We start from the raw sequence: 12,033 nt of genomic DNA, 5'->3' as shown, positions 1-12,033 counted from the left end.
TTTTACAGGGACAGGGCCGAGAGGGGCTTTTATTCCTGCACTAATGGAGTGAATTCCTCTCGCAATGCTCCTGTGGGCCGCGTTGGTGCCACGTTCCCGATGCAGCAGCAGCACGAGGCTGCGGATGGGGAGCCGGCCATGGCGGCGGTGTGCGGTCCCGGCCTGGCTCCAAGGGAGGGAGCAGAGGGAACCGGAGCGGCTCCTCACACCTGTGTGTGTTTGTGAGCGGCCCTGGTTGCTCGGGCGGAGGGGCGGTGCTGTCGGATCGGGCGCAGGTGGTTCCGTTCTCGGGTTCTTGGTGCTGTTGGTTGTGGTGCCTCTCCCCGAGCGCCCGGCTGCCTCCCCGGCGCCTCAGCGCAGCCCTGCGGGGGTTTCCGTCCCGCCTCACGTCCCGCCACGCTGCGGCCCTGCTGCTGCTCCCTGCGTGCTGCCTTTGTCCCCAAAACGGGGCAGAACCGGGTGAAACGGGCCCCGTGGCCAGAGGTAGCCAAGGTAAGAGCCTTTTCCCCACACGGGAGGGCGGCGGGGAGTGAGGAGCTGCGCCAGGGGCCGCGTCCCCTCAGGCCTGTGGAGCGAAGCCTCGTCCTGAGGGGAGGGAGGCCTCCATGGGACCCGTTTCCTCATGGCCTTGTCCCCGGGGGTACCCCAAGCTCTGGATGGTGTTGGTGGGACTTTCTCAGCTCTCGAATTCTGTCCATATCAGTGTTTCAATCCCCTATCAGTGTTTGTTCTTTAAATATTTCTCCCATGTTCTTGTTGTGTCTGCGTGCCCAGAAAGAAGCTGGCGCGGCCTGGAGGGACTCAGCTTGGTGCAGGGACACAGCTGAGCTCCCTGCACCAGAGAATGTGCATTTGGGAGGGGAAACAAGGAGAAAATCAGTGCCCTGGCCTTGGAAAGTAGCCGTGTACGGCTACTATCCGTGTACAGCCGTGTAGCTGTGTTTTGCTTTGCCCAGAGACTTGGCTTTGCCGGGACGGACTGTTAATCAGATGTGCGACATGGAGATTTCTTTGACATCGCAGCTTGTTTGAATAAACCCTAATTACGAAGTCTGGGTGATTACAGGGACGGGAATCCAGCGTTCTGGCTCCGATCGCGTGGTTAAACGGGCGCCTTCGAATACCCGGCCGCAGCTCTGTGTGGGGAGCGCAGCCAAGTTAGATTTTTTTTTAACTGTCATCTAACTGTTAGATTGTCATCTAACGTGTTATCTTTCTGCTGGCTTCCCTCTGGTCCTCTCCTCCACAGCTGCTTTGGAGTTTTTTGAGTTTTTTTTTTTTTATATATACTTGCTGAACACGGAGGGAGAGCTTTAGCAAAGGGAAGGATTTAAGTGCCGAAGGGCCCGTTTCGAAATACAGGAGCTCTCCAGGTGCTCTTAATTTAGCCTGTGGAAGGGTCCCCTCAGCCCTCCATCTTCCAACACACCAAATTGCGTGACGTAACTCCATCTGCCAGCAAAATCTTATGTTTTTAATAATTGTAGTCATTTGAGGGAGGGAAATGTACAGGTAGGAGAAGGAGCATGGATTGACCCCGTTAACGTTGGGTAGGTGCCTGGTATCCCTGTGTGCTGGGAGGCTGGGGAACACTCCCCTTCATCCAGTCAATGTGTTGGGCAGGGTGACAAGCTGGAAGGCTGGCGAGCGCTGGGTCTGCGGCAGCCTGCGCGCTTGCACCCTGCTGTTTTGCAGGGTTTATTTTCAGTGCATGTGCAGATCCCTCCAGGCTGCTGTTCCCTTGTGCCAGGGCGTTTTCTTCACTTGGCACATTGCTCGCTTGGCTCCTGGTGCCAACGCATTCCTTCTGGGAGGAGAAGGACGAGCGCGATGCTGGTTCCGCAGGAGGAGCGGGTGCCCGCTTGCTGCCGCGCTGTGAAAAGTGCACGAGCGTCGCACGATATAGAAATCAAAGTCTGTGAAAACGCTAGGGCTGACGCAGGGCCGCAGTGAACAGCCTCGTTGCTCCTAATAAAGCCATATTTAATTAAGTTTTCCATCACGTGCACGGTCCCTGCTGGCATACAGGCCCCCCCAGGTGCGGGCAGGAGAGCACATGGGAGCTTTATCTGCAGCTGCCTCGGCCCACGGGGAGGTTTTCTCTGTGTTCGTCCAGGCTGCGCTCGCTCGGAGCTGTGCTCTGCCGTGGAGTCGAGGCACAGACTCCAGTCCCTCGGGTGGCACCGAGCTGTAATTCGCACAAGTGACAATACTTAAATAATCCTTTGCCTCTATCCAGACTCGGAATCTGTTTGTCATCTTTTCTTCGCTTTGAAACTCTTAATGAATTTATGCCATTTCTTGCCGTCTTCAAAAGGCAGATTAAGCCTTTTTGGCTCACTGGTAAGATGTGCTGCGCCTAGGGGGTTTGTAATCCGTGTTTGCCCCTCTTCTTTGTCCATTAAAGGCTGCCTTAAAGCCTGGCCTGTGCTGAGTTTTGCTGTGTGTGCTGTTGACTAGGGAGGTGGAAATACTGGGGATGAAAAAACTGTATTTTCAATGGTTCAGTTCCCAATTGTGGAAGGAGCTATGCTGGATAAAGCCAACTGATCCTGGGATATTTATGCCTTTTCTATAGGTAAATAAGACCCTAAAGCACAGTGTTGTTGGATATGCTCAACATTCCCTGCCTTTCATCTTGTGATTGTCATGTGCTGAAGCAGGACAAGTTTGTAGAACAGAGAAGCCATTGAATGACAACAACAAAAAAATGCAGTTATCGTGCACAAACATTTCTATAGCTGGGGAAGTGGATGCTGAAAACTCCCTGCCCTCATAGAGAAGCCACCCTAAAGGTAGATATCTTTGGAAAATGCTCGTGTTCTTGCAGTACTGAAGCAACATACTATGTGTTTCTGTTGTAGGGTGTCTTGACGGCTTAGACTAACTGGGTAAATGGTGAAGATTTAGTCTACGTGGCATCAATTTGCAGGTTTGGCCCAGTGTCAGCATGTGAGTGAGCGCGCTCAGAGCCTGGTGATGGGAACCTCAGGGACTGCTCAGCGCAAAGCAGGGCATTTTGGTGGAGCTGCCTTTGTGCTGCGTTCCCTAAAACACGGGAAGCTCCCTACTGTTTCTCCCTGGAATGGTGATGCTGATCTCCTTTCACCTGTTGACATTGCCTTGCTATAAATTATACAACTCTGGACTCCAGTAAACTTGCAGCTGGACCATTTCCCTTTTTCCTTCTGTATTGTTCAAAGCAAAGCTCTCTGGTTTTACTGATGTCTTCCGGAGACAATACCTGGGGCCAGAAACTACAGGGAGATGCTGTGACAGAAACACCTTCATCTAAATGTAAATGTTCCCTGCCTCAGGCCACCTTTAAGAAGCGTTTTTTTATATGTGGGAAGTTGCTATAAGGTAATGGTCCCAATCAATTTATTCACACCAAGAGAAGGTCTTTTAAATGCTTATTTGAAATGTATTGTTTCAGGGTGATATCACCACATTCATTTCTTAAGCAAGTGCCTTAGATGAAATAAGAAAGGGGGAACATATAGAAGAGGGAAAAGAAATTGTGTAGACTTCTGGCTTATTGCATTTTGTCCTGAGACAAAGGCAAAGCAGATAAAGAGATGCCAGACCAAAGAGCAAAACCCAACTTTCTTTATATATGTCGTATTCCACATTAAAGGGTCATCTCTGTCCATGTCTGCTGCAGACATGAATGGGGCCTTGTACACAGGGTATTTAATTTTATTTGCCTTGGCCTTTGGCTGGAGGTGGCCTCGCCGCGCTGCTCCTGATGGGGAGGCCAAGAGGCTCAGGCAGCTCTTGGGACAATTTCACCTCCTCTGCCAGTGGCTCTCTATCATGAGAGCCCCCCCTGCACCTCCGGGTTGTTATTTCTCTTGAACAGCAGCAATTTGGCATTCAGGACAAATTACTTAATGGCCTGTTGAAAGATCCAGCTGTCCCTCAGGGCCTGGGCTGATGGTGCTGCCAATCTGTGCGGGTGCAGGTCGGTTCTGCCACAAGTCCCAGTGGTGGCATGAGATGTCTCGGTTTCCCCAGGTGCACAACAGAGACAAAGATACCGCTCTGTTCTAAATCCTGTTTTGCTCTTTCGAAAGAGCTTGGAACAGATGGTTTTCTAATAGTTGTATTCACACGATGCAGGTACAAGGGAACTTAATGTTTAAGTAAGATTTTTCAAGTCCTTGAATCTCGAGGGTTACAAAAGAATTCTGTTTTGCAGTGGTGTGTTTAAGTTGCTAGGGTTACTTTATCTTCTTTTAACCTTTCCCTGCCTGCTCTGTGATGTCCTACCAGCAGAACTAGATTGCAATTTTACCAAAGTTTTGAGATCTTTCAGGCCAAACATGGAGTGTGTGTATCGTGAGGCTGTCCATAATATCCGCTCTGATGCGTAGACTCCTTTGGCATCTTCTAGTAAGTTACTGAGCTCCGTGAAATGGGTGTGGGCTGTGGAGCTGGTGCTTGGAGCAGGCACCGGGGCCGCTCTTGGGTCTCCCTTGCTCTGATGATCCTCCAGCCGCAGGGGTGGCTGCAGAAGAGGTCCCGGGAGCTGGTTGCAGCAGCCTGAAGCAGAAATGCTACCAGGCAGATTTATGTGGAGTATTGAGATTAGCCCTTGTGACGTTGTCCTTAGTGTGTGGCCCCTTGGAGGTGGAAGGTGCTTCCTGCAAAGTGCCGCGGGGGGAAAAGTTGAGCTGAGCCTTTCTGCAATGCTTGGGAAGTGAAGAACTGCACTTACGATTGTTGTTTTAGCGTTTGTCCTGTCTAAGCTTTGGCAGTGGGGAAGACCTGACTCTCCTAAGAAGCTTTTTTTTAATATGTGGGGAATGGGAGCCCTTGGAGCGCTCAGCTCCGTCCTCTCCGTGGGTCCGGGTCTGCAGAGATCCTGCCCATCCCGGTGCCCTGGGCGATTCCGTGAGCGCCAGAGCAAGCTGTGGGTCGGACAAGGGGCTCTTGTGTGACCCATCTTCGGGTACAAAACAGGCAGAAGAAGGAACACGAGCGGCTGGCGGCCCTGGCAGCGCTGCCGTGCCCAGCTGCACTGCAGAGCCTGGCAGTGCCCCTCGCCCAGGGCCTCTGGGCTGCTGCAGTGCGGAGACCTGGAAACCCCCGGAGGAAAGCAGGAGAGGAGCGAAGACATGAGTGGAATCGGCTGCTGCGGGTATCTCTGAAGCAGTTCTTGTGGCTTCTGCTCCCCCAGTACTGTTGCTTTGTGCAGCAGCTCCTTATTCCCTGGTTCCACCAGATCTAGGAGGCTTGGGAGTCACTGCAGCCATCGCCACCGGGTGGCAGCAGATACCCAGGAAAGCGGCTCCGCTTCCACCCTTGAGCGTCTCCAGGAAGACTTGAGGATCTCAGCAATTACTGGGGTGAAAAAGCGAGATTCCTACAAACCTAACAGCCAAGGGCGTCCTTGTTGGGGGGGAGAAGAGACAGGTGAGAGCAAGGACCCAGGAGCCCCAGCACAGCCCTACAAGGCGGTAGCTTTTATACGTATATTTATTATACGTATATAAGCTTTTATACATATTTTTGTGTGTGTATATATATATACTTTTATATGGTGGGGAGATGCTGCCTAGGATTTCTCACGCGGCCTTTGGGCTGTGTGGCCCTGCGCGAGCAGAACCGCCTCCTGCACTTCGGTTTCCCTCTGTGCGAGTTGGCTGTTGGTGCCATCATTGGGAAACGGGGCCGTAAACACGAGGCAGCTGCCCCGGCCTGTTTGTTGCTGCTAGACGGCCTCTCCGCTGGGATCCCCCTTGGAAAAATACACAAGTGCTGCAATAATATTCAGCATAGGAGCCCCAGCTGGTGGCAGCCCTCTTGGCTGCTGGTGGCACCTTTGTGTCTGTCTGTACATGAAACATGCACCTTTTACCTAGAAGTTATGGGGAGATCATGGCTAGCTGACATTATCCCCAAATTATTTAAAGTAAATCAAAGTGGTAATTAGCTGCATGATGCAATTTCTGCAGTTCCTGGTGTCAGGCAAGCCCTTTGGGGAAGGGAGGAGGGCTGCCCTGCATGCACGGAGACACCAGCAGCCCTTTGCAGAACACAAACCGGGAGGGAAGGAAGCTCGGAGCAGCCAAGGGGGGTGCGGGAAGACCCGCGAGAGGCAGGGTTTGTGTATAAGTGTGTAGTGTATATGTGTTTCTATATGCTGGACTCTGTGTTTGTAATACTCTTCGTGTCCGCAGATCTGCTAGTGAACATGTGCATGGGATCTGCTCTGGATGTTGATCTCCAACCGGGAAAATGCTTTTCTGTCCCGTTTGTCTTGGGCTGCCTCTCAGGCTGGAGGTTAGTGTTTATTCCCTCGGTGTCGGATTGGGGTTTTCCAAGGAAGCGGGCTCTGCTCCTCAGGTGTGGGAGCAGGAAACTGGTGCCCACACGTGTTGTTTTTCCCTTTCCGGCTCAGTGCCGAGTTCAGCTGTGGTACTGCAGCCTTCTTGGCACCTTTTCTGGATTCCAGGGCACTGACCATTTGCAAACAGTGTCCTTGGGAGAGGATTTTTTTTTTTTTTGAGTCAGAACACACTGAAATTTCATTATTTAATTTTCACTGTGGGGCGAAAGGCAAGGGGAGCTCTCATCACAAACCAATTTTGAAGAGACAAAACCTGTTCCACCTCCACACGGTACCAGTCGGCACCGGTGGAGGGGATGAAAAATTGCTGCAAGGACAAGGCTAAATGTCCTGCAGCTGGGATGGAGTCCAACACCCAGCGGAGTGTGTAACCTTTTGGAAATGCTGGGGTCCTGTTTTAGAGCTGTAAATGTCACTTTACAACCTGGTCAGCTGTTAGTGCATCCTCCCGTCTTGCATAGTGCATTGAGATCAAGGAGTTCAGGTGTCCTAGATAATTAGAGATGTAAAATAGTCCAGCTATCCAGCGCCAGAAGTGTCTCAACTCCTATTTGCTCAGTGGCAGAAGAGGATTTGAGCAGAATCAGGCTCACAAATCACTCATTTGCCATTTCCTTGGGGCCCCTCCTGCAGTGGGAAATGGAGACCTAAACCTTGTCTGCCCAGGGTGCTCGGCCAGAATAACTCTTGCAAAGTAAGTTGTTCCATCGTAGCTCTCTGTGAATGCTTAAATCTGGAAAAAAAAATCCACTTCTTTTCCAGAAAAATTAGCGCGCTTCCAAGGAATGTTCTTTCTGCCTCCAGGAAAATAAAAAGTTCTGCGGAGGTTCCTTGCAGTCCTGCCTTTTCCTCCCTAGATTATTCAGTCACAAGAGAGAGAAGGAAAATTTGCACGTGGAAAAGCTGCAGTTTATTCCCATGGGAACTGCAGTGAGTCTAAGTGACAGCATAGGGAAATCCACTTTTTAGCTAGAATCTTTCACAGAACCATTGGCCTGTTTGGCAATTAAGTGATTTTATTGCAAGTGATTGGCAATTAAGTGGCCTCCAACCACTACCCAGCTCGTGGCAAATCCCCTCCTGCTCCGCTTGCAGAATTGCACCTTCTTGCTTTATGCTGAAGCTGCAAAAGGGGAGAACCAACCGTGGATTCACCCTGCGAAGGAATTTCCAATCTGGCTTTTTTTGACTGGGAAAAGGTCTCCCCAATGTCAGCGGCAGAGATACAACTTGGAAATCAGGCTGGTTCAACCGTGAGCCTGTTATCAGGGTCTGATACAGACAGGGAAGAGAATAATTCCCCTTAGAAGGTCTCTTGCTTTGCGTTGCTTTTGCTGCGTCGGTATATGGCATTGGCCGGTCTTTTGTTATCTGCTCCTTCAGAAAGATGCAATATTAATTCTGCTGGCAGCTACCTGGGCTTGGGGGTAGAGCACATCCAGGGGAGTGACGTGACCTTTGGAGGGCGCGCGCGGCCGCCGAGCGCTGCCCATGAATTGCAAAGCACCTCTGCGAGCGGCCGGGGGGCCCGCGCGCGCGCGCTCTGCAGAGACACCCGCGCTAATGAGCGGCGATTGCGGGGGAAGCGCGCTCGTTAGGACCGGGCTGCAATAAATAAAATATCAGCACGAGGAGGCCGACGCAGCGGGGCTGGGCAGAGGCTTTTGGAGGAGAAACGCAGTGGGGAGCGAAAGGAGAGGCTGCGCGCGAGGCTCCGTGTGCTGCCGGCCCCTGGGAATACACAGGCCTGGCCTGCTGGGAAATTAATCCCATGCACGTGGCTGGGCTGCTCTTTTTCCAATGGAAAAGAAGGATTTCAGCACACGTTAAGGAAGCTTCTCACGTCTTCTGCCTAACTGGCTTGTGTTTCAGCACTGGTTCCATTTATTAAATTAGCTTTTTACAAACACCAGCGTGCGTCGCTAATGGGTCAGTGCCCGGCACACGTTTTGTGAGAGGGTTTCTCCGTCGCCGCTTGCTCTGTCATTCTCATTGCTTCACCTTCCTCTTCAGAGCGCAGAGTGGTACGAAGTGGGCATTAATGAGAATAATTAATTAAACGCTTGGGGAATGTCCATCACTCCTAGCAAAAGGTGCATTGGTGTAGCAGCAGCTTGTGCAGGGAAAAGCTGGAAAGATTTGGCCTGAAACCCCCCGCAGCCCCTGGGAGGCCTTATCGGGCACAGCAGGACGTGGCAATGATCAATCCTAGGAGCAAGGCAGATCCTGCAGCATCAAGCAGTGCTGGGACACATTCCACCTCTTATATCGTATTAGTGCGTCGTGTTACTACATGACTCGGGTTGTCCAAAATCCTGCAGCTGAATAAGGCTTGAACGGCTGTCTGGTTAAAGACCAAGGGCACTTTGCGGCTGTTGGAGGGCAAAGGAGCCTCCTTCCCCCAGGGAGTTTTCCTTGTTAAACCCCCCTGGTGCTGGAATTCTCTTTTAAGGACTGTCGGAGCTCGCTGTTACACTTGTGGAATAGTTTTCCTGTAGGAAGGCCATGGGGTGCTTGAGGATGGAGTCTCTGTTTAGCTGGTGTGTTCTGTTCTGTCATGCAGGCAGCTCCGTGAAGGTTTCCCAACTTCCAAGCAATCGGGGGAGTCTGGTAAGTGGCTGCTCCAACAAAGCTGTTCATTTTCCTGCTTCTATCCTTAGTGCTGATTTTGGTGCTAGAAATGACTGAAAATAGCTCTGGTGCTGGTGACCTGCTGAGCGAGGGACGACGTGGCCGGGTGAGGGATGTTTCCCAGGCCTCGAGGGAGCAGGGAAGAGCCTGGAGCAGCCCTGGAGCAGGAGCTCGTGGAGCATCCAGGCTCGCGGGCAGCGGCGCCACGGAAATGGGACAGGAGTTGGGATTACCCCTGGCTGAGCGCGGGATAATGAGGGCGCAGACAGCCGCGGCTGGGCTCATTAGCCATTCTGCTGCCCAATTAGGCTGGGAGCTAATTGCTCATTAACGAGCCCCTACCTGCTGAGGCAGCTGGGCTTCCCGGAGCCGGAGCAGAGCAGAGGCGGGATCTGAAACCCAGGGAATGGGCAACTCGGCGGCTGCTGCCGCTCCCTGGGGACAGCAGTTCCACTCTGGAGCTGTGAGGAGCCCTGAGCATCCTGCAGTGGAGGACGTGAAAGAGGAGCGGGGCAGGAGAGGGGGCTGAGGCACTTACAGAGCACGGAGGCCACCTGTATTCCTATATATTTTGCTCCTGGAGTGCTCTGGAGAGAAGCCAGGTCTCTGGCTGGAGGAGGAGGGAATGTGGTGGTTTCAGAGACCTGGAGGGAGCGAAGAGTGGGACCGGGTCGAGCCCATCCCATCATCGCAGCGTTCCTGGGCAGCAGGGGCTCGAAACAGTAACGTGTTGAGCTCTCTTGTGACGCAGACCTGCTTTTTATGGAATGGTGAAAAACATTGTTCCAGGGAATCCCAGGGCTACCCCGAGGGGCAGCTCTTGTGTGTCCACAGGTTGTTACAACACGCACGAGTTTGTCAGTCCTTTGCCCATAGGCAGAGGCTCTACCTGCTGCTGCAGGAAGGGCTTTTGTTAACACTGCCGAGTTTTCTGCATGTGTCCTATGGTCTATAGCGTTGCTTTGATAATTTAGGCTTGGTTTTTACACCAAATATGGGTGTACTGAGTTTAGCTGCTGGGTTTTATCTGGGATGTTGGCAGTAATGTGCCCTGCTCTTCAGCCTCTTCTTATCCTCAAAGAATTCTTACACTATTGTTATTTCCACAGTATTATTGTCCCTTATTAATTAAGCAAGGAATTAGGAGTGTGGAGTCGGGAGTCCTGGGCTGTGCATGGCGTGGGCTGTAGGGAGTAGCCGAATAGCTCCGCTTTTCTCAGCGGATCTGTGTAGACGTAGGGCGGGAATGCTCCGTGGAAAGCACAACCCGCGTGTTTTCCTGTAGGGAAGTGACCCAGGCAGGAGTGGGTGATGCCTTGAGCTGTTTTCTTTGTGCTCTTCCAATGAATGGAGGCGCTTTGCTTGTCCCCAGCCCCTTTCCTGCCAGCCCCCCGCTTCAGGGGCGAAGGAGGCGTAGGGGTGGCCTTGCAGAAGGTCACAACCCGTGGCTTGGCATCCGCGACACGTGGGATTTATTTCTGGAGCCTTTTCCATGCTGCTCCCCATCCTCCTTCCCTGTGGGGCCGGTGCTCAACCCGCGTCTCCGGGTTGTGCCACACGCAGGGTTAAATCCGGCGCCGGATCCATGGGGTCCCCCCCCCCGGCTCCCGGCAAACTCGGCAGCAGCCGGGCTTGTTTGCGCAGCTAATGGGAAGCACATGAGGAGCGCGGCTGGGCCGGCGGCAGCTGCCCGGAATGATTCATTGGGGATGCAAACAGGAATCGAACGCTGGCTGATCCCGAGGCTGAGCCCATCCGTGGCCGCCGGCCGATCCAGGGGGTGGCTGCGGCTCCGCGGCGGTGACTCACATCCTGCAGCCACCGCGGGGCCGGCTCCGACGGGGCATTTGGCAGCCGCGGCCACCCCTTTCCTGCCCCTCTGTGTCTGGGGGAAGATTCCGCCCGGGATGGGGCTGGCAGGGGAGGCGCACGGGGGCCGTGCGGATAACATGGATGAGGAGAGGGATGGCATCCATAGAAGGGGAGAGACGGCTCGGGATCATCCGTGCCGCTTCCGGGCGCGGATTTGCTCCTTGTGCCCTCCCTGTGCTGGCCCCTTGTAATTCCCCACTGTCTTCCAGGCAATGCTGGGTGGCAAAGGCTGTTTGTGACAGGGCCCGTGCTGGGTTTTCACCTCGTCTCGCAGTTCGGGGTTTGTTTAGAGGCTGCTGTGACCCTTGAGCAGAGCCTAGGGTGGCTGGAGCATCCCTTCGCATGGAAGTGGATCTTCCCGGCGGGAGCCGCTCGCCCATGGGCTGCAGGTCTCCCTCTCCCGGTGGCCAAACGGACCTTGCCGAGTGCCCCGGAGCCGCTCACCGTGGAGCAGCAGGGCTCAGCAGGGCTCAGCTTTAGGCAGCCGGGATGGGGATGCGGCGCTCACTCCTTGCGCTCCCGCCAGTCCTGCTCCGGGGCCATGTGTCACCCGGAGGAATCCGGACCGCGATGCCGAGCCCGGCGGCGCCAGCGCAGCCCACGCTGGGGGACGGGCGCTGAAATGAGACACCCCCCTGCAGAATGGTCCCCAAGGGGCTTTTTTGTTGGCTGGATTATTTCCCCCTCCCTCCCGGGACGCCCCCATCCTCCCCCTCGTCCCTGCCCTTTTGCTCCGACGCTGCCCTCGAAGGGGGCCTGGCAGGTGGGACGTTGTCCCCGCGCCCGGTGCGACTCGGCCCCAGTGAAAAGCGCCGCCGCCCGCGTTCCCCCCGCGGCTGCCTGGATACGGCGCGCGGCTCCGCGGGATAACAGCTGCCTAATTGCAAATCCCGGCTGGGCGCTTCCATCTGGATCATCTCGCGGCGGGCGCAGGGGAGACGTCGCCTGAGGGTCCTGATGCTCTCGGCAGCATCCGGACCCAGAAATGATCGGCTGGCACAGGGACACAGCGGATGTAGTGGGATGAGGGGCGCATCCCTGCACCCCTGGGCAGGAAAGGGCGGATGGACCCGATCCCAAACATCTCCTGGGATCCATCTGTGGATGCCCAGAATGGAGGAGGGAGCAGAAGCCTTGAGGGCTGGGGCACGTGGCCGAAGCGAGGAGGGATGGAG

Source organism: Tinamus guttatus, unplaced genomic scaffold (assembly GCF_059628265.1).
Source record: "Tinamus guttatus ecotype Peru unplaced genomic scaffold, ASM5962826v1 Tinamus_guttatus_pri_ptg000652l, whole genome shotgun sequence".
Lineage (NCBI taxonomy): Eukaryota > Metazoa > Chordata > Aves > Tinamiformes > Tinamidae > Tinamus > Tinamus guttatus.
This window is presented reverse-complemented; position numbering follows the sequence as displayed.